At 46.0% G+C, this 23,576-nt stretch overlaps 1 protein-coding gene across 6 annotated transcripts in view; it reads left to right on the top strand.

Moving 5' to 3' along the window:
- Positions 1 to 478: 478 nt before the first annotated feature.
- Positions 479 to 23,576, top strand: part of PRKCD (protein kinase C delta) — a 41,404-nt gene continuing 18,306 nt past the window's right edge. For 2 of the 6 annotated variants that reach the window (XM_072347456.1, XM_072347450.1), the window contains exon 1: positions 637 to 764. The gene's annotated coding sequence lies outside the window, so the exon portion shown is untranslated. Of the gene's footprint in view, positions 607 to 636; positions 765 to 1,139; positions 1,233 to 15,377; positions 15,398 to 21,303; positions 21,378 to 23,576 lie in introns of those variants that run through there. The other 4 variants (XM_072347451.1, XM_072347453.1, XM_072347455.1 and 1 more) reach the window with 4 other exon arrangements.

Genomic DNA, 23,576 nt, shown 5'->3' with positions numbered 1-23,576 from the left:
TGGCAGCGAGCTGACAGAGCTCAAGAGCCATCCGTACAGCACGGACATACGGCCTCGTTTTTGGAGGGTCTCGAGTGGAGCCAGGAGTGGAATCCACGACCCGCACGGGTCCCTTCCAGCTCAGGGCGTGCTGGGACTCCGTGTCCTCTCCTACTTATACCACCCCACGTGTGACCGCTGGAGACCCGAGGCTCGCACAGGGCTGACGCCTCGGGAACACCGAGGGCGCCCACCCAGCTTCGGCCTTGCCACCGTAACGCCAGCCACGGCTCTAAAGCCACCAACACACTGTTGCAAACGAGAGCCTGGAAGAGGAAGTGCGGCAAAGCGGTGAGGAAACTTGAAAGCCACTCCCCGCAGGGCAGGGGCGAGCAGCAGCAGCAGCAGCAGCAGCGGGGCGACGGCTCCTCTGCTCCGCACGTGCGTCGCGCCGGGCCAAGGAAAGCCCTTTCCTCGCATCAGGCCGCTCCGGGCGCTGCTGAAGCATCGCGCTGCCCGACGGGTGGGACCGGAGCGGGCAGAGCGAGCGGGCAGCGCTGAGGATCGGGGCGCAGCCCGACGGCTCTCGCGGCACCTCCGGGGCGGAGCGCGGCTCGGCGGCCGCAGGTGAGCGCTCGGCCACGGCTGCGCCCCGTGGGCGGAGCGCGGGGCGGGGAGCTCCGGGCCGGGCCGGGCCGCGGCGGCGGGCGCTGCCGTGCGGCTCAGTTTCTGTCTCGCTCTCTGCCGGGATCGAGCCCGGAACTCGGCGGTCGCCCTGCGGAGCGGTGAGTGCGGGCACCTGGACCCCGAGCGGCGGCACCCTGTGCTCGGCCGTCCCCGCCCCGCCCGGCGCGGGGTGAATGAGGAAGCGAGACGGGATCCGGCTTCCGTGGGGCTCCCGAAGGGGAGAGGGGGCTGCGGCCGGGCCCGCCGCGAGGGGAGGGCGGCCCGGAGGGAGGGGGGGCACGGCGGCGGGGCTCCTCCGCGGAGCGCCTCCGTGTTGGGGCTGCGGTGCGGGTCGAGCTCGGGCCCGTGCGCTTTGGCCGGTTCGAGGAGCCGAGCTCCGGCGGTGCCGGGATGGGGCCGGGATGGGGCCGGGTCCTCCGGCAGGCGCGGGGCCGAGCGGGGCAGGTCCGGCAGCGGCCGGCCCGGGGGCTGCGTCCCGTGCGAGGAGATGCGGCGGCAGCGAGCTCCGTGTGCCCTCTGCCCTCGGCAGGGACGCGGGGTTGGCTCGTTCCCGGATCGCCGAGACGGTAACGCAGATTTCGTACTTTTTCTTCTTTACTTCTCTTCTTTTTCTCTTCTTTTTCTCTTCCCACCCGCGCGTGCCGATGCTCAGTTTCTGTCTGTGGGCGGCAGTGGGTGTGAGGCAGGTAATGCCCCGTTCTCCCCACGCTCGGTTTCCAGCTGGCTGCTGGCAGACAATAGTAGTGGGGGAGCAGCAGTGCCCGCTCCTCCTGTGTGCATGCCGGGCGTGCATCTCTCACAAACCCATTTTCAGCTCATCGCTGGGGAATTCCCCGCTCTCATTAGGGTGTGAAACACCGCAGTAAGGGATGCGTGGCTCTGCTGACCCGGCTGTGCTGCTTCACCACGGAGTGCTGGTACAGACACACCGTGTGCCCCGCCTCTGGGCAGCTGCAGGAGCAGAGCCAAACGGGCACAGACTGCAGGTGTGGGCAAACAGTGCTTGCACCTTTCCTGGCCTTAAGGGTGGGTTTAAAGTCAGGACTGCAGCTCCTATACACCTCTGCAAATAGCATGTGTCAAAATTCTGGGTGTTCTCATGTGTCCGGCTGCTGTCAAATCTCATGTGGACCTTGGCCTCATCTCACATGCTCTGTCTGTTAACAATGCAGTAAGCCAGGAAGCAGCCTGCCCTGCTGTCCTACCCTTCCGTGTGATAACGCTGTGCTACATTGTATCGATCACACAGGGAGTAAAACCTGCCACAACCAATACAGCTTTCTGAACAAGACGCTTTGAGCAATAATCATAAGAGCCTGCATGCAGCATTTCCGATTTCTTTTAGTTGTTGAAAAGGAGTTCATATTTAATCATTGTTCTGCTGGTTTTCTGTTACCCCAAGGCATTGCTATGGGAATTTTGAGGGAAGAATGAAATGTAAGAGGCTGCAACGTGTGGATTAGGGTGTGTTTGTGGGTTTCATAACTAAAATCTGCTTTTAAAATGCAGCTGGGTGTTTTAGGTTAAGGAACACTTAAATGCTGTCAGTGTCTGTTTTGATCCATCTACTGCCAGTACATGTAAAACGTTCTGCTCTTTTTTAGCCTCTTTGTAAAAGTGAATAAGAATTTCTTGGATACTTGGAATTTTTCATCCTACATCTCATAATTCAGACATAGGTTCGAAGGAATTGCTGCCACTCAGTGGCTGACACAGAAGTGTAAGAACCCGCACTGTTTCATGGCTGTAATGTATGTGCAGGTACTGACTGTGTGGTAAGGTAGTTCTGTGTCCCTGAATCTGTGTGATCAGGAAGATGCTCGGGTTGCTCTGAACAGTTCTCAAACTGTTTCCCATCTGTATTTCCTAATTGTGACCCTCCTGTGTGGGTGTGCCTGATGAGGGCTGGGTTACGATGTTCTTGTTGGATGGAGCTGTGGGACAGTGCTGCAGAACAGACGGAGCCCTCTGATCACACAGCTAGTTGGGAAGGTACTGCGTAAAGGAGGAAGTGTATTTAAACTGTTACTTCTGAAGTTTTGTAAGTCCTTTGGTTAAAGAGAAACCTTCAGAAGAGTCTTTCAAAGAAAACTCGATTCTTTGATAGGACACAGTTCAAGGAAACATCAGTAAAACCTGGAAAGATGACATCTTCTCTTGAAATAACTGCTTTCCTAGAAGTGTACAAACTTTCAGGTCTCGGAGGTTTCTTCTAATGTCTAAAAGCTGCAGCCATCAGAACTGAAGCTCATTTCACATTGGGTGCTTTGGGGCCAAGTAGTTACAATTTGCCATCCATCCTGGTTTCTGTTGGAAGGCCTCTGCTGTCGTCCTGTTGCTTCGCTCCTCCACCCCGTGCTACATTGCTCAGCTTTGCTGCACCACACACCTCACACACCTCCTGCCAAGCGGAGCCCCTACACCAGCCCTCACTCCACAGCAGCATTGCCACCTGGGCTGGGACTGCAGCACGTCTGGGTGCACCGCGGTGAGCTTCTGTCCAGCAAACTGCAATAGCATCTACAGCAAAGCTGCAGCAAGGCGAGCCTTGGCGCGTGCCATACGGTGTAACTACGTCCCAGGTGTTGGCCAGCACTGAGGTATGTTGCCAGTATTGGGTTCACTGACCCAGGTATTTAAGTTCCCTAAGGCTAAGTCAGGTGTGTCTCTCGGTGCTGCAGTTGAAATGCATCATGTAGTCTGCCACTCTTCATTAAATATTTGGAGTATGTATTTAACCTACCATAAAATGGATGGAGGGAAGAAGGAATAGGCTGGAGACTGAAATGGCTATTGCATGTGAGTCAGAGCCGAATGACAAAGATGACAGGGGATTTACCAGCAGAGTCGGAGGGCTGACTGGCTTCATCAGGAACCTAATTCCTCATTTAATCATCCACTATAGAAAGGCCATGGGATTTTTTACTCTAGAGTTGTTCTTGTTTCCATCCTGGCTGTCAGGTTCTAGCCAAAAAGTGTCTAATAAAAATCAGATCCATCCACTTGATTGTGCTTTGCGAAGATACGGTGAGGAAATGAGCTGTGAGGGCTCTCTGTGGTACTGGTAGCAGTAATACTGAAGTGACTTGTGTTAGGTTCTCATTTGAAAGGCAGTTATTTTTAACTGCCTTTGAGTTTTTGTGCTTTGTTGCTGAGGCATTACCTCTCCAAGGCAAAGCTGCTTCATGACCTTTGTATGGTATTTGTTGAATAATCTTGTAGAAGTCTGCTCTGTAGGAGGTAGCCTGCAGCCACTAACCCCATGGGGCCTCCTGGACTGTACTGACTGCTCCTCCGTTCTGCTGCTGTTCTCAGAGTCACCAGGAAGGGTTAAGAAATGAGGGATCTGGCACAGGAGTCCCAGGGACATCATCACGAATCTGCCCTTGGTGGGACTGGAGTAGTGTGAATGTCTGTTCTGATCTGGACCAGACTCTGCTACTAAAAGTACCACTGATACGGACAGTGGGAATAGCGTGTGTACAGCTGCATCTTTCTGATTTTTTTGTAGCTGCCTTTTTCTTTAATGAAAAGGAATGTAAATGGAGCAGTGTGACAACCTTTCAGTGACAGAAGGTGCCCTGCCGTCCATGCGGTAAGCTGCATTTTGAAGCTATTGAATTAGCAGTTGCTATTTTCTAAATGCTGATGGATTGGACCGTTTCTGACTGCGAGAAGGAAATGGTGTGAGGCAGATGTGTATCAGCAGCTGCAAAACAAAGAGGCAGACCATAAAATAAATTCTCTAAAGACATAATAACAACAACAGAAAAAAGCGCATGAAAGTGCTGAGTGTTTCTTGTGGGATCCTCTCAGCTTTTCCTGCTCATTTTTTTTTACTGTTGAGTGCAATGTTCTATCAGGACCCCTCCTAAAGGAGGCAGATGTGCACTTGCTGTTCCCTGATGAGCAATCCTTCAGATCCACCTAAACAATAAAAAGCAGCATCCCTTTTCATTCCCCAGAATTCTAAGTTGCTACCCACTTGGGAGAAGAAAATGGGTATATAACGTGCATTCTTATCCTGCCATCTCTCGTGCTTTTCCTTAGAGGTGTGAGTGAAACCTGGTCTTGTTGGGTTGAGATATCTCTGCATGAATGGCTCTGATTTGCGTTGTGTTGAGTCTTCTGCAGCCTCACCTGTGATTTGTGTTGATAAGCGTGGTTAAAACCCAGCTACTCGCCGTAAATACCATGTATCCTGAAACATCTGCAGTAACTGTGGGCCTCAGCCCCAGCTCTGTGCCCCATCCCTGAGCCGTGAAGTGGTAACGCTGCTCAGCCCTGAACTCAATCAGCTCAGCTTTTGGGATGGCAGCTCTGTAACGATGAGGTGATAGAAATTGCCGTGGCTGTTAGTACTCAAATGTCCAGCTACCTTTGGAACATTCATATTATTTATTTATTCCCCCCTTCATCACCACCTATTTACTAGAAGTCTACTGAAATCCTTATCTGTGCATTTGACTCTTCCTCAGATTCTCTGATTTCAGGTCAGGCTTTGCTGTGGTTTCTCTATCATGTGGACCAAGTGTTTGGTCGGTGATACTTTGTACTGATTTCCTTCATGTTGTCATAGAATCATAGAATTACTCAGGTTGGAAAAGACCTCCAAGACCATCAAGTCCAACCTCAGCCTAACCGTAGTACCCTAACTCGAACAACCCTCTGCTAATCATATTCATTCATAATCATTTTCCCCAGACTAAACAGCCCCAGCTCCCTCAGCCTCATAGGGCTGATTTTTCCAAGCCCTTCACAAGCCTCCTTGCCCTTCTCTGGACCTGCTCTAGCACCTCCATGTCTTTCCTGTGCTGAGGTGCCCAAACTGAACACAGTACTCGAGGTGAGACCTCTCCAATGCCGAGTGCAGGGCAGGATGACTTCCCTAGTCCTGCTCACCACACCATTCCTGATACAAGCCAGGATGCCACAGGCCTCCTGGGCACACTGCTGGCTCACATTCAGCCCACTGTCCATGTTCCAGTTTTGATGCTAAATATCAGACATGGCTTACAGAAGAGGCATTTCTGGCTGCATGTCAGGTTTATCCTGCGGATAATGAAGTCTGGGAGGCTTTCTTCTTTTGTAGATGTAGATTCTTGAAGATGTAGGCAGAGTGTTGAAAAGCTGACCCCGAATGTCTAGTGGACAGGCTGTGTTAAGCTTGGCTGTTGCAGAGTGCCTTTTCCTGGGAAATCCCCCACTAAGTCCAAGAGCAGTGCAGCCGAGCTGTTGCAGACATGGTGGTGGCTGCTGTGAGCCGTGCTTTTCTGAGCTGAGGCTGAATTTGATTCTTCTTTCAGCAAAGGAGGAATCCTGTAACTCTCCCTTAGAAGGGAAGTTTCTCCAACAAGCCTGCATAAAAGATTTGGTAAGGATTTAGAAAGTATGATCCAGCCAGCAGCTTGCAGGGGCCGTCATATCCTTGTTATGTTGTATTGTGCTGGAAAATGAGTATAAACAGGCACAGTGCAGTAACTCTGGACAATTGTTGTGTTTATGGTACGGCACCGACTGCCATGTAGGTCTTATCTCAAGATCTGTGTGGTGCATTCTGTAATGTCTCTGGGTGACTTCACGTTTTGCTGGTGTGACAAAATAACCACAGGAAGCAGCACTTGGTACCTCTGTTGATGTTGCTGGTGTCTGTTGGGCTGCAGAACTCAATACTTTTCTCACTAAGGAATGCATTGCTTGTGAGAATATATTACTGAAAGCTGTTGTGAAGGTAAGATTTAGTCCTGCTTACTTTGAAAACTGTGCTTAACGCACATCCCTGTAAGCGAGCATGGGTGGTCACTTTGCATGGAGTAGGTGCTGCTAGGACTTCTGGTTTTGGTAATTGACTGTTTCTGCTCCGGGTTAAATCAATAAATAATCCTGCAATAGGATCTGAAACATTCAGTCCTACAAGTGTCTCTGCATGTAAGCAGTAGATTTATAACAGATTCCTTCAATACTGATAGACTAATTTTGTTTTAACAGACTGCTGCTTCTGCTCGCTGAGTGAAACGATGATTGTTGCTCACATCCAGGGTGCTGGTCCATTAATGCTGTGTCCTTGCTGAGCTGTGAATTGCTCAACAGCTGCTCTTGAGCATGTGTTAGCCAGTGCCCATGGCCTCCAATGAACTCAGATTTTCTTACTAATGACTTGGGAATGCTGCAGTGGCCATCAGCATTCGTGGGCAAATATCCACAGCGGATCTATCTGTCCGGAAATTGTAAGAATCTCTCGCATTACATTCACTTGTATTTCTCACTGTTAATGGGAGGAATGTTACTGGATAATTCTGTCCCAGTAGAATTTTTTTCTGCAGGTCGTTTTGCAGAAATTTGGGTTTAGACCAAAGAATTGGCAGATCCTCCTGTTAATCCCCATGGGACTTGCATTAGGCCCTTAGTCTGTTTGTTATGTTTTCTTTTCCTGCACTTTCCGCAGGCCTTTACAGTGAGGGAATCTGGAATCCTTGCGTACCTCTCAGCTCATCTGTTAGCCAGACTCACTTCACTGGATGTACGCTTGAGAAAAGTGTGGGAGAATCTCAGGGAATCTGGTTGTCCCCCCTTTGGGCCCAGAGATTTGAACGGAGGTTGGTTTCTTCTCCAGGAGGTCAGAACGTTGGAGTGTCATGCAGGGTGACTTGCCCGCTGCTCTCAGCCACGGTTGCTGATTTGTGTAGCTGTGCCATCACAGCTCCCATGCAGGTTCACCAGAATGCGTGTCTGCAGGAAAGTCTGTTTTACGCTGAGGCTGAATTTCAGTGTCACCTCCAAAGTGCAGCATGCAGTTACACTGCTGGCCTTGCTTCTGACATGCATGCTTCTGCATGTAGACATTATGCCACTGCTATTCCTGTTTGGTGCTTCAGCTAGAATAAACGTATACACCAAAAATTAAAGTAGATGATAATGCTCTGTGGCAGGAGTTCATGTTGGTTTTTTTTCCAATGGGCTTTCTCAGTTTGCGTTGCTACTTAAACGATAAAGCTACTGGACCTGCACCACCAACTTGCTTCCCAACAGGCGCCCCTTGAGCCCGCTGAAGCTGCCCGTCACAGGGGAAATCGGGGCTGATGCTGCCACTGGGAAGCAGCAGTGCCACTGCCATCTGCACATGGAAGATGGTGGATCACTGTTGCAAGGCAAGAGCAGCAGTGTGGGTGTAGTGATGGAGCTGGCTGCAGCAGGAGCAGCATCACACAGAGATGAGAGCTGCTGGGCTACGTGATGCCACCTGTCCTTGTTGGACCACGTTTGTTAGAGTGATGCTACCAGCCCCAGTGCCCTCTCACTTCAGCCTTGTAAACTCCTGCTCCTTTCTGAAACCTTGGTGATAGAACCAAAACACGTATCTCCTGGGGCAGGGAGAAGTGCTGCTCCTGCTTGCTGCTCTTTTCTGCTTTAGTTTAATTTGCAAGTTCTCCCATTCCTAGCAGTGCTGCTAAGATTTACAAGGCAACTCCAGAACTTTGGTGCAGGCAATAGTATCTGTCGGGCTGGTTTTCTGACCTATTTTAGGCTACTGCAGATTGGAATTAATGTTGCTTTCCTTTTCCAGTGGGTGGCAGTTGAGGCAAAGAGAAATGTTTATTTGCTTGGAATTTCATATAGATATGTATTGAAAGAATGCAGAGTGAGGCCAGAACAGGCCAAGCCGTTATGGCTGTCTGGTCTCTGCTTATGTCACATTCTTTCCTTTTTTATTGCATCTCCTAGCTGGGGAAAAGGGCAAATCAAAGGAGCTCTTGTGACCTGAATCTGTTTCTAGTTTAAATTTCTTCCATGTTTATTGTTCTGTTGCTTGTTTCCTTCTCTTACTGCTTAGTAACTGTGAGCCCGATCTTTGTGTCTTTAGAGCTTTGCTGTATGTAAACCTAATTTCCAAGCTGAAAGCCAGTAACTTTTTGCAGCAGTATGTTCATTTTCTCAGATCTGCATTTTGAGTTTGAATGCAGAGTCATTGCCATTTGTCACTGAACACACGCCAGAAGAAAATACTCTCCATTATCACATTACAGTAAGTGTTCTTAGTGTTTCAAGAGCTGTTGGCAACGTAACAGTCCCAGCAGTGCTGACTTTGTATGTTTGTTCTTCTGTCCAGACCCTCTGAGGGGGTCAGGCATATGAATTCAAGTATATATTATTAAAGTGATGTACTAGATTCAAAGTGCTGCTTAACTGAAGCACACAGTAGTGCACTGTGCATTTAGTGAATATACGGTTACAGATGAAATGCAAGTAAAATGTATGCTTATGGAAATAATCCATATTCTAATGTGTAAACTACTGCATTTCTGAATATGGTAGAGATTAGGCCAAATGCAGATTTTTAAGGTGTGAGCAGGATGGAAGTCAGTGCTGAGAACTGAAGTCAGGTTGAGAATTCTTCCTGGATGATGGCGCATCATTTCCCCACACTGTGGCTGGGTTTTGCCAGCACTCCCCAGTGCTGCAGGTCTTGTTTAAATACTTAATGCTGCATCAAAAGAAGTCTTTTATTTCCATGATTAATATTTCTCCTAGGAATGAACTAGTATTTTATATTCTACATCATGTGGTTATAGATTGTGTGGTTACTAATTAATCCCCATCTTCTCCCTGAAGAAAATAAGGCCTTCTGTAGGTATTTAAAGTACTTAGGCCAGCATGTATCTAGTTAAATTGGATAACGTTATTATCAGTACGCTTCAGCAGCTTTGCCAAATCCAAACGGAGTCAGCTTATCACAGCCGAGCCTTGTCTAAGCTCACGTGGCATTCTACTTCATCACATCGTACACTGATGCAGTCAAATAAAGCTTCTGTAAACACAGTCATTATAAACACTTAGAGAGATTATCCACTTAAGTGGATACAAATTCTGCTGCTCTTAGAGCAAAGTTCAGCTTGGTTGTTAGGTTTAACTTGTAAAATTATTTCCAACTCTTAAATGGAAAAATATCCATTAAAAAATACCTTGTTCCTTTGTGGCACGTGAAATAAATGATGAGAAATTACGAGGGCATCAGTGAGCTGAGCTTCATCTGTTTGGTACCAAAACACTGATCTTTCTTGTCAGCAGGGCTCTCTGTAGTGCCCTGAGGTAGGTAGTGTTTGTCATGGGGAGGATTTCTGCATTATTTCTAGTGGAGATGAGAAATTCCCCACTTGTGTTATGGTTTAGTCATTTCTTCCTGGAAGTTGATTTCCTTGCTGCTTCTGTTGCTGCTTTTCTGTAAGTTGAGCCTTTGTACGACATGCAGGGGCAGCAGCTGAGCTGCTTCTTCAACATTTCAGTGTTCCCATGCTGCATGGAATTAACACTCTTGTACCTTGTGTTCAGCTTGGATGGTAGGAGATGGGAAGGGATGTCTGAATAATTTCCTTTAGCTGTCTCTCCTCACAGACTTGAACAGAAGAGCTGTTCTTTCCTTTTTTTTTTTCCTTTGCAAATTTATGGTGCCATATTACATTCACGAATAACCTATTGTGAAAACGTTCCTTCTTATTCTTGAGTGATAATACCTGCAGGTCATCAGTTATATTCCTAGCAAGTAATATACCAAGAGGAAGGCACGTTGCTTTTGCCCCTTTAACATGGATCACATAATCCAGAAGCTGTTTGACTTTGACTGTTCATTTGGAAAATGCATTTCTAAGGTTCCTGCTGAATCTTTGATGTGTTGAAGGTGTCCCAAGTTGTGACCTGTCCTTTTGGCCCGCGTTATGGGCAGGCTCTGTTTGCAGGTACTGCCAAATGCCTAAAACAACAACTACAAACCCTTAAGCTTTGACTTTGAAAGAGTTTTTTATGATGTTTGAATGTGTGTTCCAAGCATGCAGTTCAGAATGTTGCATTCTTCACAGGTCAGCAGGGAGGAGTGGAGCAGTAGCAGCGCTGCAGCTGGATGTTCCTTGGAGGGTGCTGCAGCAGTGTTAGGGGCTTGCAGTGGCACTGATGAGAGGTGTCAGGATGGCAGATGAAGCTCATCCTGTTGGTTGCATGCAGTGCTAATGGTGCTGGAAGTCAAGCAGCCAGAAAAGCAAAGTGCTGTTTTATTTCCTGGCCCAAGCAAAAGCCAGAAGTCTCTGTACTTCACTCTGCCAGTTCTTCTGTTACAGATGTGCACACCAAGGTCTCATTACGGTCATAATTTAGCTGGCTTAATAGCAGCGTCACTGACATAAGCAAACTCTTATATTTATTCTCCGCACTGTAAGCTTGCGTTTCAAGAAACTAGATGATAATTATCGTCCTTTTCAACTCCGGCCATTCTATAATAGGAACGAAGATTACCTGGCTTTAGCCAAACAGCCCATTTCATTTACCTATTAATGATGGCAATCAGTTTTTCCTTCTGTTACAATTGTTCAGACCAGTGATGTTGCACTTGCTAAGGGAGACGTGGCAACCAAGAAGGAAAATCAAAAGTACTTTGCTATTGAAGTCTGAAAAGGGCAAAACATAATTATGGTAGTGCTTTAAGCATGAGAGAAATTAATTGGAGACCTCAGATTTAGTTGTTTTACTGGGCTGATTTTTGCATGACGTTCTGGTAGCGCCAATTCTAATAGATCCTATTTCACAGAATTCTTTCAAACTCTTCCTACATCTTTCGTGCTGTATTCCCATGCTCCTTTCTTTTATCCCAGGCCTTTGATTCCTGTGCTTTGGTGAGGAGCTGGCTGCAGTTCAATATTTTTGTTTTTCAATGACATTTTATACAAAGGGCTGCAGCGAGACCCATAGATCAGGAAACTCCCACAAGCTTTATTTTTCTGTCACTCACTGCCCTTTGATTTCGGTGATACACAGTGCCGTCATGTCTTTGATAAATAGTACAGAAGTGTCCATTCAGACAAAAACTGACTTTTTAGAAACTTTTCTATGTTACTTTATCTTTGTTATTTTTTTCCTTCCGGACACTCGCGGCAGTTCAGTTGTGTTCCTAGGAAACTTGACTTTCCACAGAGCCCACCATCAAAACCGATAACGGCGCGCAGTGTGCGTGTTGGCAGGACGCAGTGGGCTGCAATGTAATGAATTCCTGAGACCATTTGAGTAATCCTTCTGTATCCCTATATTTTGTACATGGAAACTGTTGGTTTGACAGGTGTCCTAATTTTGGGACTTTCCTATCTCAGTTCTATCTGTGCAGTGTACGATCGGATCTTTCCTCTTGTTGAATTTGCCACAGCTGGCTCCTGGTGGTTTGGGCTAGTGGAATAATTTAAGAGATCTAATATGATATTAACACTGAGTGTAAGGGTGCACAGTAAAGTAATGAATTCCCATAAAAACCCAGCTTTGAAAATGTCGTAGGGTATAGAAGTCTGGGTTCTTTCACAGTAGTTGTTTTGTCCTCTTTTGATTTTCCTGTGCTTGAAAGGGTCTTTGTTCCACCCTCTGGCTCCTCTCGCTGTTGATTTGCAGGGCAGGGGTTTTCCTGTTCAAGGAAGCATTGGCTGGACTCAGCCTCCTTCTCCTTATGAAGCTCAACAGAGCAGTGTCGTCTTGGAACACAGAACAAATTGGGTTTTATTCAGCTGGTATACTTTGGACCTTTGGTGTGTTCTCATTTATCTCTCGCTCACAGAACACTCTAACCTGGCAGCCATTTAATCTTTTTCAGATTACCAAGTGTTTGTTATGGCTCCGGAGTTTGATGACTGAAGCTATAATGCCGTCTTTGAACTGTGTTGGTTTTGTTTTAGGGTATTTCTCTCCCCTTCCTCCCCCACTAGTGAAACTTCTTATGGAACCAAAAAGATCTCTGTTGAATTACTGCAAGCATAAACGTGCTTTCCTTCATTTTGCAAAGTTGTAGCTGTTATTCACTCCATACTGTTTTCTGAGAAGATGTAATAGTTTTGCATTCTTTCTTGGGGCTTTTTGTCTGTGACCAAGGGAAAGATTCCTCTTACAAAGCACAGAGGTTCCTCTTTTGTTTGCCCTCCGTTTGTCTTCTGTCATTCACATTGAAGATGTCTGTGTTCAGGAGACCTGGTGCAATAAGGCTGCAGTATTTGCAAGAAGTTTGTGCCTCGTTGGCAAGAGCCACGTGTGCCATTTCAAATAACTGTTCTTGACTTCAGTGCAGTTACTGGAGAGATGGAGGAACATGTGGTTCAGGTTGGTTGCTGTGCCATTTACAGTGTGGAAAGCTCATCTCCTTTGGCCATGCCCAGTTTATCTGGAAAAACGTACAAGCTACGAGGCTGGATTGATTCTTCTTGGTTCTGCTCAGTTGTCAGCTGTTATTTCCTGGCAGGCACAACTGATGCCTCTGCTCCCCTAATGGGCTCCGTCCCTGTGCCTTACATTTGCCATAGCCTATGCTTAAAAGTTGGAGGCTGTCTAAATGAAACCTTGCCTGTCTTAGAAGATACCACCAAAGGAAAATAAAGAAGAAGAGGTAAACTGTGGGTCTGCAGGGTTTGTGTTTTGTACTTAATATTTCAATCATATCGATCAGGTTAAACTTTTGTAGTTAAGCTGTGTTAGAAAGAGGCAGGAAGGATACTATTGTACTGAGCTCCCTGAGAAAGACGCATCTGGTGGCCTTTTGGGTTAGTACATTGCGCATTTACTGCCTCGTGTATTCAAGGAAAAATCCAAACCTGATGATGTGACTTTCTGTCTTGCCCAAGTGTAGTTAGCTATGGCCTATATCCAAGAGTTTCAGAAAAGAGAAGCAGGCCCTCGCCAAGGATGAAAGGCAAAGGCAAGTATGATGGGTGAGCACTCTTGGCAGACAGATTGTTTCATTTATTATGCAGCTATGTGAAGCTTCCAGATTTCCATATACAAGGGAGGAGAACTGCCTAGCAAGGTCACTGGCAACAAGGAACGCAATGTGGAAGACATATTGTCCTTCTGTTCTTTGACAGAACAGATCCCTTCATTCCACAACACGCTGGCAGAACCCACTGGGCTGAGGCTGTGCCAGCTCCAGACAGTGTGTATATATCAGTTTGTCCCATCACTCACCAGAAAAATGAGTTTATGAAATGTTGGCCAATGCCCAAATGAGGATTAATATACAAACAGCATCTGAGCCAACTTCTGGATATGTGAATGGTGCAGGCTTAGTTATATAGTAGCTTCCTTAGTGTATGAAGACTGGGTGTAACCGGATAGGTTTTGTTCTTTTTCCTTTAATTCTAAGAGTTTGTCTTACTTTTGAGATTTCTTAGTTAAAACTGCTTGTTGAAGATAGTACAACGGAGAGGATAGGAGAGTTACTGCCTCTGCAAAATCCTGAGTCACTCAGTGTTATTGAGACGTGGAATTAACTTGATATTAAAGAAGGAAAATGAGAAGGTTCTCATTAATTTCAGATGCTAATCTCCTATTTTTGTTTCCAATTATGTCTCCAAAGTACGTCCCACATCTTTTTTGGTCCTGTCCCGGGAAAGAGATGAAATATTTTGCATGAAACTTTAAAACTCTTCTGTCCCCTTGAGGCAGAAAACCAGTCTTTGGAACTGTAATGTGGTGATTAATGTAGGCACAGTGTGAGTGGCTGAAAAGGAGTCTAGTAATCAGAGATGTTCCGCAACTTGGTTGAAGTTTGGTGGCAGTCATGCCTGTAATGCATGTCAGAGGCTGCTGTTTCAAATGAATCATTTGGGTGACAGAAGTCTTAATTCATAATGGTATACATAAGATCACAGAACACGAGAACGACCTATTAAATACCTCTGTATTGTAATTTCACTGTATTAACACTGGAAAATGTGTCTTCAGAGGAACGTGAGGTTTTTTCTGGTAGAACTTTGTTCCTGTGGATGTGAAGCTGCATGTGTTCAGGTAAGAATCGATCTGGTCCCACACTGGATCAGTATATTTCTGATACTCAGATGGCAGTCAGCTTCCAGAAAAGTTGCTCAGTGTTTTCTCAGAAGGCAGAGTCTTTCTTCAGCTTCCTGGCAGAAGAGGAACTATTGCTTGGAAATGAGCCAGTGATCCATGCAATGAAATACCACGGCCTGAGCAGCCATCGGCACCAACGGGGAGATTTCAAGAGTCCTGCAGCGTCTGCTCTGCTGCTTTTTAATCATGTTCCTTCTGAGACAAAAAGCCCCTTCTCTGCCTTCACTGTCAGGTGGTTTTTTGTTTTTTGTTTTTTTAAGTTATTAATAATAAACACCAAACTTGAAGTGGAGCGTTTATAGGGGCAAAAAGATCAGCTGAAAAAGCTGCTGCCACAGTTAGCTTGTCTGTGCATCAGCAGCAGACAACAAAAGACAGTGACTGTATCTCTGCCTCTGAAATCCCTCCAGAAAATCTTCATCATTTCTCCATTTTAACCACGTTTTTCCTCCAGGACTGTTTTTATCCAGCGCTGTGAGGCATGAAACGTGGGGTCTGAAAACTCTGAACTTCCTCTTGCCCTCAGCACGTGGGGCACTTCTCTGTGGGAGTGCAGGAACCTTGGAATTCAAGCTTTCATTTTGCAAATCTAGCCCTTATGGGCTGAGCATTGAATGAGTCCGACGTAAAGCAAGGAACCATCTGGGGTGATTTTAATTAGCTTCAGGCTCCATGTCTGTAGAATTCTGCAGTATAAACAATCTGCTCTGAGGCAGATAAATATCTACATATATCTTTTCTTAAACTTGCTTTCCCCTGATTAGAAATGCTTCTAGAAGCCACGGGTGAAGGTTTTGGAGCTTGAGAGGGGCAGCAAGGCTGGGCAGGGAAGAATGCCATGAATAGCCTTCTGCATCCTGGAATCTAAGTGGTAAGTCTGCAACCTCGGGCCAGTCTTGTCCTTCCTCTTAGTGCAGTAGGAGCAGCCTTTCTCTCCAGTTCATCAGCTTAAAGACAATACAGTTTGGTTTTGCTTAAATTGCTGCAGGGCAGGAATCTTTCTCAGGGCTGATGCATCCAGCACATCCCTTCCTGGTGTGTGTTTTGGTGTACGCCTCCTCCAAAGGAAGCATGTGCTTCTTTAGGAGCGAGTGGAGCAGCTAATCGTGGTCCCTGGAATGCATCTGACAGGGATGCCGCCACCTCCCAGGAGCATGAGAAATGAAGTTGGCAATATCTTAAGGTCAGAACACTTATACTGAGCTGTTCATTCCTTTAAGTCATGGAGTGTGTGGCTGCCAAGTTGTAGCACAATTATGTTTTTTTCTGCACTACTCAATGGCTTCTGTCCTAGAACTGGGAGTTATCTGTTTAAAAAAAATCTACAGTGTATCATTCCACTCGCGGTGGTTTTGTTCTTCGTTCCTCAGGTTTCCTTAGTTGACTCCATGTCTGCTCCCCTCACTTACTCAAGCTGGAATATTGCCATTTACAGGCTTTACAGAGTGTGTGTTTTACATCCAGAAGTGATGGCTGCTGTCTGAGGTAGCTGTGTTTCCCTTTGAAATGTGTTTGAGTCATTTGTTAAGCATCTGCATCTCTCCTTTATGCTGTGCTGGCTGTTGCTGACTGCTGTCTGCACACCGTGCGGCCCTCAACATTTATTTCAGCTACTGGATACCACCGAGAAAACAGCTCTGTTCTTATGAGCTCTGGTTTTGAGTGTGTTCCTTATTTCTGTTGGCTGATCTTAGTCATATCTTGCATTACGTGTACTGTTGGCCTTCAGCGTGGTGCCTGAGCATCCCTTTCCTGCTGTTCTTGTGGGGTGTTTGTAAACTCGCAGGCAGTGTCTGCTCATGTTTGGTGTGTTCCAGTGGAGCTACCCAATATTTTGACAGCTTGCTAATGCTTCAGAGCTTCCATTGGCTGTTGTGCTGTCTGCCATTCCTCCGGCAGCCAGGTGCCTTGTGGCAGTTATTCTGCAGACATGGCTGTGACAATTTCATTTTGAAAATACAGGCTCTTGTATGTAACTGTCGTTTGTGGGATTGGTTCAGCTGGAGTGATTCTGATTGGTTGCCTGTTGGTGCTAACAGATTGCTTCTGTTCATAATACTCTAGTCTGCACCTAATGTCTTCGTAATTAAGCACTTCAGCAAGTGTGTTTTATTAGGACTAACTGAGGAACAAAGAACTTAAAGGGTTTCTCACAGTCCTGGTGCATCAAGGTTAAACACAAGGGAAAAGGGCACTTACTGGGATCTTGGCTGCCTTTATGGGCACAAGCCCCTTGCTCTGTGGTAACAGAAGTTGCTGATTTCTGCTTTGTAATCTAATCTCTCCCTGTTCTTGTTTATTTTAGAATGTGAAAATGAAGTTTCGGTCATTGTTTATAGTGAGTCCAGCAAATGTTGAAACTGAAAGAATGCTGCTGGGATTTTTTTCTTATTTGAGATGCCTGCTGAAAGTAAGGCAAGCTGAGTGGTTGTACCAGAGCGAAGGGTGGACACCATTGGCTGTAGTGCTCCTCAAAGTAAGAAATTTAGATCAAGTGTTGTGACACTTGTATCAAAATAATTCGTCACTTGTGTGTAAGGAAATAATAGAAGAATGAGCATATTTGGAGCCCAGCCTTGCCATCCGTTATGCTCAGGATACCTCCTAGGCTGGTGGACAAACTGGTTGGTTTCAGAGCCCAGCCACCCATAAAAGTGCTCTGGGCTTCAGAGGACGTTACTATGATCTTGCTTAGGAAACAATTTGAGTGTCAGTAATTACCAGGTGTGTTATTATGTCAGGTAAATTTAATGGCACAAATACATTTAATGTCTGGAGGTTTAATTTTGGGGCAGTTAAGAAAACCCCAGCCGCTAACACTCTGATTGGAAAAGTGCATCTTGGGTGTTTCACGAGCCTACAAATTATATTAGCAGGATGACTTGGTAATTAAACTTGCAGGCAAATACACTTTTCAGCATTGCCGTGTTGCGGGTCAGAGTAAATATTTATTTTCTGGCTATTCCCACAGCCTCGCAGTGGGGCTGTGAGTTACAGCTGCAGATGGAGCTCTGTGCAGCTCTTTCCCACAGTCCAGATACATCGGGCCAAAGTTGATTGCAGTTTTGTTTACTCAGTGCAGGGGACTCTCAAATTATCCACGCTGTGGACTGGCTTTTCCTTAGGAGTGTGTCACAGGAATCCTACTTGCCTCTTCCCAGCTGCTTTGCGTCCTCTTGGTCGTGGTCACGTAATGGGTCTGTGGGTTCAGCGCTAATTGCTAACACGGAGAACCAATATTTGAACAGCGTTTATGTGCACCATGTCCTATAGGGCAAGGAAACATGCAGAGCTGTGGGGGAAAGGCAGCGTCCTGCGGGCACTGGAGGGCAGAAAGGAGTCCTCTGGGCTGAGAGGTGCTGGCAGCACGGCTTGCTGGACACCGCTTGTTCATTTGAGCTGCGCTGATGAGCGAGACGGAGATACAGCCGTGGCTGTGTGGCAATGGAAGGTACTGCAGATACACGGAATGCTAGGGTAACTGAGTGAGCAGCGTAGGGGAGAAGGAGCTGCTTGGCACTGAAAGGAGGAAAGAACTGAGACAGTATGCGTAGAGCTAATACTCAGAGGAAAGATTTGGGAGCAACCTGGGCAGGCTGCTAAGGGTAGATGCACTCAAGCAAATTACGCCACATGGAAAGCAAATTTCCCACCCCGCTGCCTGGGGATGAGCAGTTGTTCCATGCTGACAATGAAGAAAGGGATCTGCTCTAATTGTAAATGGGAACATTGCGTGTGGAACCAAGATTGTTTTGGTTTTAGCGCTTTGCTCCTCTTGTTTTCATTATCCTTCTCAGCCCTTCTTAAAGTACAGTTGTACCCTGGAGACTGGGAAGAGCCTGGTGTGCATGGTGTGTGCTATTGACTTAGCAGCATTGCAGTTTACAGCTGCTTGGTTTTCTGAAGTTTGTCTGCGTTGGCAGCAGCCACATGCTGTCCTTTTTAGCTTATTGATCTAACAGAAGTGACATCCTAATGATATGCTTTGCATCCACAACGTGGTACAGGTGGTATCTAGTGACAGCAGTTTGAGATTCAGAGAGAAATATGAAAGATTGCTATCACAATTATCACAAAGGAGCACTTGTGTGGCAAAAGGACACGTACAGAAAGAAGGGAGAAATACTTGGAAGCTGCCAAGACTTTAACTCAGTTATCCATTTAGTGATGGAGGAAATGATAGGCCATAAGGAGCCAGGAAAGCTTGTCTGTAGGAAAACCATTACAAACTCCATTGCTTCTGTGGGCTCACTGGGACATGGAAGCAGAACTGAAACACAGATTGTGTTCATTTACTTGTTTGGGTAGTCTGCAGATAGCCTTTACAAGTCAGTTACCGATGCCTTTTCTTTCTACAAGCAGTTTTTTATATGAATTTTCAAGTCTATATTTTTCACTGTATTCTTTTGTGCAGTGATCCAATTAAGTAGCAGCCCAGGTGTTGAACTGCAGTGGTAAGGAAGCTATTGGACACCTTACGTAAGATATAGTACATATGAGGTGTTTTGTGTGCGCAGACCAAGCACGTCGTTAAAATTGGTATTAAGCAGTATGTCATCTCACCTTCAGTTACCAATACAACTTTTCCTGTAAAGGGCAGCATGACTTAGAAATAACCCATGGCTCTTTTAACGCCCCTTTACTCTTCAGCAGACCTTGCTGTTAATAAGCTTTGCCCATACTTTTGTATCTATTCTGGTTGGGGATGCCAAAGCTACTGTGGAGCTTTAAATGCTTAAGTGGTCTGGAAGGAAGGAAGGAAGGGAGACAGTTAAAAGCAGTTTGTGGTTTCGTTTTCCTGCTTTTGGCAATCTTAGCCTGAGCTTTCACATTACAGTGGGGCAAACGCCTTTAATTAAGTTTGATGAGGTTTGCTCCTTTCTAATTGCTCATTCTCAGTCATTCATTATTTAGCACGCCCTGTAGGTACCTCGCTGGCACTCAGCTGTGCCGAGTTCATCTCTTTATTGCAGAGATGAGAGCTGCTTTCGTAAGCACGGATCCCTCTGTGACTTCACTGTTTGTTTTCAGTTATTATGCCACAGAAAGTCTTGACTAAGGGGATGTTTATTGGTAGTTCATACTTACCATTGGCGCTGGCTGAGCTCTGGTGGAAGCAGACTAAAGATGTCTGTGGCCCTCAGGGTAAAATACGGCTTCTCAGAAAATTAAAGAAAAACAGAAACCCAAGAAGCAGCGAGGAGGGCTGGATCTGCTCCTGCAACTCAGAGTACACTAATGAGCAAAACTTCTGGCTCCCAAGTCTCGTGTCCTTTTACTCTAAAAGCCTTGATTAAAAGCATGCATCTAGGAACTGAATGCGGATTTCATCGGAGGGGGCTATCTGAGCAGCAGATTGCCAGTGTGCATGAATGATGATACAGTTCTCTTGGCTAATGGATACTGTAGCTTTCCAGATACTTGCAGGGTTAGGTCACAGTGCTGGCGGCATTACTGAGGTCTGGCTTGAAGGGCTGTGTCTGCGAGAGGCACTTACTTACTCTGCATAATCTGTTCGTGTTTTTCAGCAGAGTGAAGAAAAGCTGCTCTCTAACTGCAGTGTTTATTAGGCCTTTTGGAGGGATTCTTTTGTTTGTTTCAGTTGAATATACAGTTCCTTTTTTTCCATTTTTCACTCTTCAGTGTTCCTACAGAGATGGTAACCCAGGATGTTTGACATGAGATAGAATTCCTTTTTCTGTTGTTTTCTTCCTAAGCAGTGGCTGTCACACTGCCTCTGTGGTGCCTACCAGTTTGCATTCATGGAATAGGCAGGTGATGTATACTGGTTGTAAAGGTTCAGCTAGTGTTGTCACGTTGTTTTCTGTTTGGTTTTAAGATGTTGGTGTCTTTGGTTGCTCTCTGGGAAGCGTATCTCAAATTCCAGGACATTTATGCTACCAAAGAAAGTAAGTTTTGTGCACATAGAATGCTATACCAGAAAGAAAACCTGAAATGCTCATAGAAGCATTGGGTTGGAAGGGACCTTTAAGATCATGTAGTTCCAACTCCCTGCTGTAGGCAGGGACACCTCCCTCCAGCCCCATCTAGTCAGAGCTTGAGTGCTTCACTTGAATCACATACTCAGCAGGAGTGAGGATGGAGCTGCAGGTTGGTGTGCAACTCCTCCTGAAGGACTCCAGTGGACTAGACTCACTCATTCGTGCTCATTACAACACTCTGCATAACCTGCTGGCAAAAATGGACTTACAGGACCCAAGTAATATCTTCTGTCCAACGTCTTTATTACTTGCCAGCTGTGTTTTCTCTCTTTGAATGCAGAATTCCAAGGCTTTTTGTAGAAGAAGGGCAGGAGGAAAAGTAGTTCTTTGGAAACCACTGGAGAGCGAGCTTCCAGGCAGCACTGACAGAAGGGAACTTAACCTTGCATATGCAGGCAGAGAGCTTGTAACATGTCGTGTGCCCATTGTGCCTGAGAAGACAGGGAGCACCGAGATCAGAAGCTGAACATGGAAGAGGTGATTACTTCTTGGTTATTGTGGTTCCTAGACAGACACTGTACAAATTGCTGGGATCTCTTTGGCCACTCCCCTGCAATTTGATGCATCTGGAAGCTGCGTGAGGAAGGAGGTCACCTTTCCTCAAGCTTAGTGGTTGTTTCAGGAAAGGCTGTGAACTTTCTTGCAGTGCTGCACTATTCCTTTGGAGGAGCTCATACTCACGTGGTAAACCTGAGTTTAGTGATTGAGTCATGCTGACTAAATACTGGCCAATTCCTTGAGCGCTGATGAGGAAGTGGAAGCTGCAAGCTGACATGCAGAAGGTGCACAGGACTCTGCTCACTGCCAGAACCAGGCCTGGTGGCTGGCTTTTGTCCCAAGCCTGCTAAGGTAGGGAAGAAGTATAGATTCATTCCTTTCACTGAAACGTTTTCCGCTTGTTGTGGAAGGAATTGGATTATTGAATTGCTGAAGGGAAAAAAAACAACCCTAAACTTCAACTTACTTCCCTTCCCTTGTCCAAGAAAAGCCTTCCTGGTTAGCCCTAAGTAGTACAAGCGCAGGGGTAGCATTGTTTGCCTCCTTATTGCTCCCATTTCATAGTGTGATTTTTATATTAATGTATTGTTTCCACACCTAGAGCTTCCCAACCAGCTGATAGACTTTCTGTGCCATTACAGTGGCTTGTGCTGTCAGAAGTAACAAAGATTGGGGCTTTAGGCAATTTTTCTCCTTGTATGTGGTTTCAGTGTCTGATATTTGTAATGGAAGTTAGTGAAGAGGGTTCTTTTGCACTCTTGTTTCAGGCTTGGTTTTGATAAAGGTGAAAGCATGCTTACAGTTCTGTCACTTACCGGGTGTTCTTTGTGTTCAAATAGGAAGGACAGCTTGGGAGTCTGGGGACAAAGAACAAAGTGAATTCAACTTACTGTTTCTTACCCAGCTTAAAAGAACAAGCAGCTGACTTGACTTCCTTATTCCCAAGTAGCGATTGTGGAATATCAAAAACGATGACTTTGCCCCTAATGTTCCCTTTCCAAAAAAGGGCATTCTGTGCTGCTGTCCAGAAGTTTGCCCTGGGAAGGTTGGAAGAGTTGGCACCTTCAGAAAAGGGTTTCTGATGCTCGTATTTGGAAAAGTTTGTCATACTAAATGTAGGGAAAGCATCAGTAATTTTTTTGGCCTGTAAGTGATGGGGAGGTGTCACCAGCTTGTACGAGAGCTGTAAATTCGGGTGGTTATGGGACTGTTGAGCATGCAGGAGAGGTGTGGAAACACGGCCAGGCAGGAGAAACCCCAGGAGCATATCTTATCAGGCTGGACTTCTTCCATGCTATTGCAACACAAGTAGTTGCCCTTCTCTGTTCCTGGGCTTGTTCTAACCCAGTAAAAGAAGAAGCGTGGAAAAAAAGAAAGGAGAGGGAAAGAAGGAAATGGTAGGAAATGGTAGCGCTGTTTTTGATTTTTGGGCTGTGTTTTTAGGATGTGATGAACCATTCTGCATGTTCCTTTACTTTTTAGTCCTTTCAGCACTCTGTTCTTAGAATCGTTGATTCATAGAGTGCCTTGGGTTGGAAGGGGCCTCAAGGATTAACAGGTTCTAAGTCCTCTGTAGGAGGCAGTGCTGCTAGATCAAGTGCTTAATGAGATTGATCAGGGACCCATCCAACCTGGCCTTAAACACCTCTACAGACGGGCATCCACCACTTCTGAGCAGCCTGTTCTTGGCATGGCAATATTTCTTCTTCCAGTGCTTTGATGTCACTTCCCACTCTGTGCAAGAGTCATGACTGCTTCTTTGCTCCTGGATTGTCCTAAAGGTGGCTTGCTGTTTGCAGCAAGGAAGAATTACAGCACATGGGAACTAAGTGCTCACCCATCCCATGTTGGCATTGCTGTGAAGAAGCTTCAGTTTTCACTCTCTTCTCTCCGTGTTTACTGTAGTTAACAGTAACACGGTTGTTTTCCTTTTCATACTGACTGTGGTCAATAGCTCTCAATTTAAAAGCCTCTTGGAAGTTGATGTGGGTTTTACAGAATCTACTCTAGATGGTATTGAATGTAGCTTCAACTTGCAGTAGGGTGCTCTGGGATCCTTGAAATGAATGTACTGAGGATCACGCTCTGATTCGCTGTGGCCGTTGTGGGTACTTGGTGCAAAACGGTGCTTCTAAAGCATCTTCCTAGAGGACTTTTCTCTCAGTTGCAGTATTTCTGCAGTTTCTCCACCAGTTTGGATCAAATCACGCACTTGAGGGAAAACATGTTGGCTTTGATGCTTCCTAGCAGTAATACAGGTCACGAGTCCATGTGAAAATTGCCTACAGGTCATAGCTGGTGGTTTATAGCAGTTCATGACAGCCACAGTTCTGACTTAATGCTGGAGCGTCAGGATCTGTATTCTGCTTTGCTGCAAAGTCTGATTTCACCTTCTGTTATCTGAATGACTCTTGTGGGCCTTAAGAGTTTAAAGAATGTTAATTGCTTCTCAGGTCAATGTCATTACATAATAAAGAAAAAGCAAGCATATGCAGGATTGCTTAAAATGCTGTTCCCATCTGCTTGACCAAGCTAGTTAACAATCTACAG

Source organism: Excalfactoria chinensis, chromosome 12 (assembly GCF_039878825.1).
Source record: "Excalfactoria chinensis isolate bCotChi1 chromosome 12, bCotChi1.hap2, whole genome shotgun sequence".
In the NCBI taxonomy this organism is placed as follows: Eukaryota; Metazoa; Chordata; class Aves; order Galliformes; family Phasianidae; genus Excalfactoria; species Excalfactoria chinensis.
The sequence above is the reverse complement of the archived record's forward strand: the minus strand, read 5'-3'. Positions and strand labels throughout refer to the sequence as shown.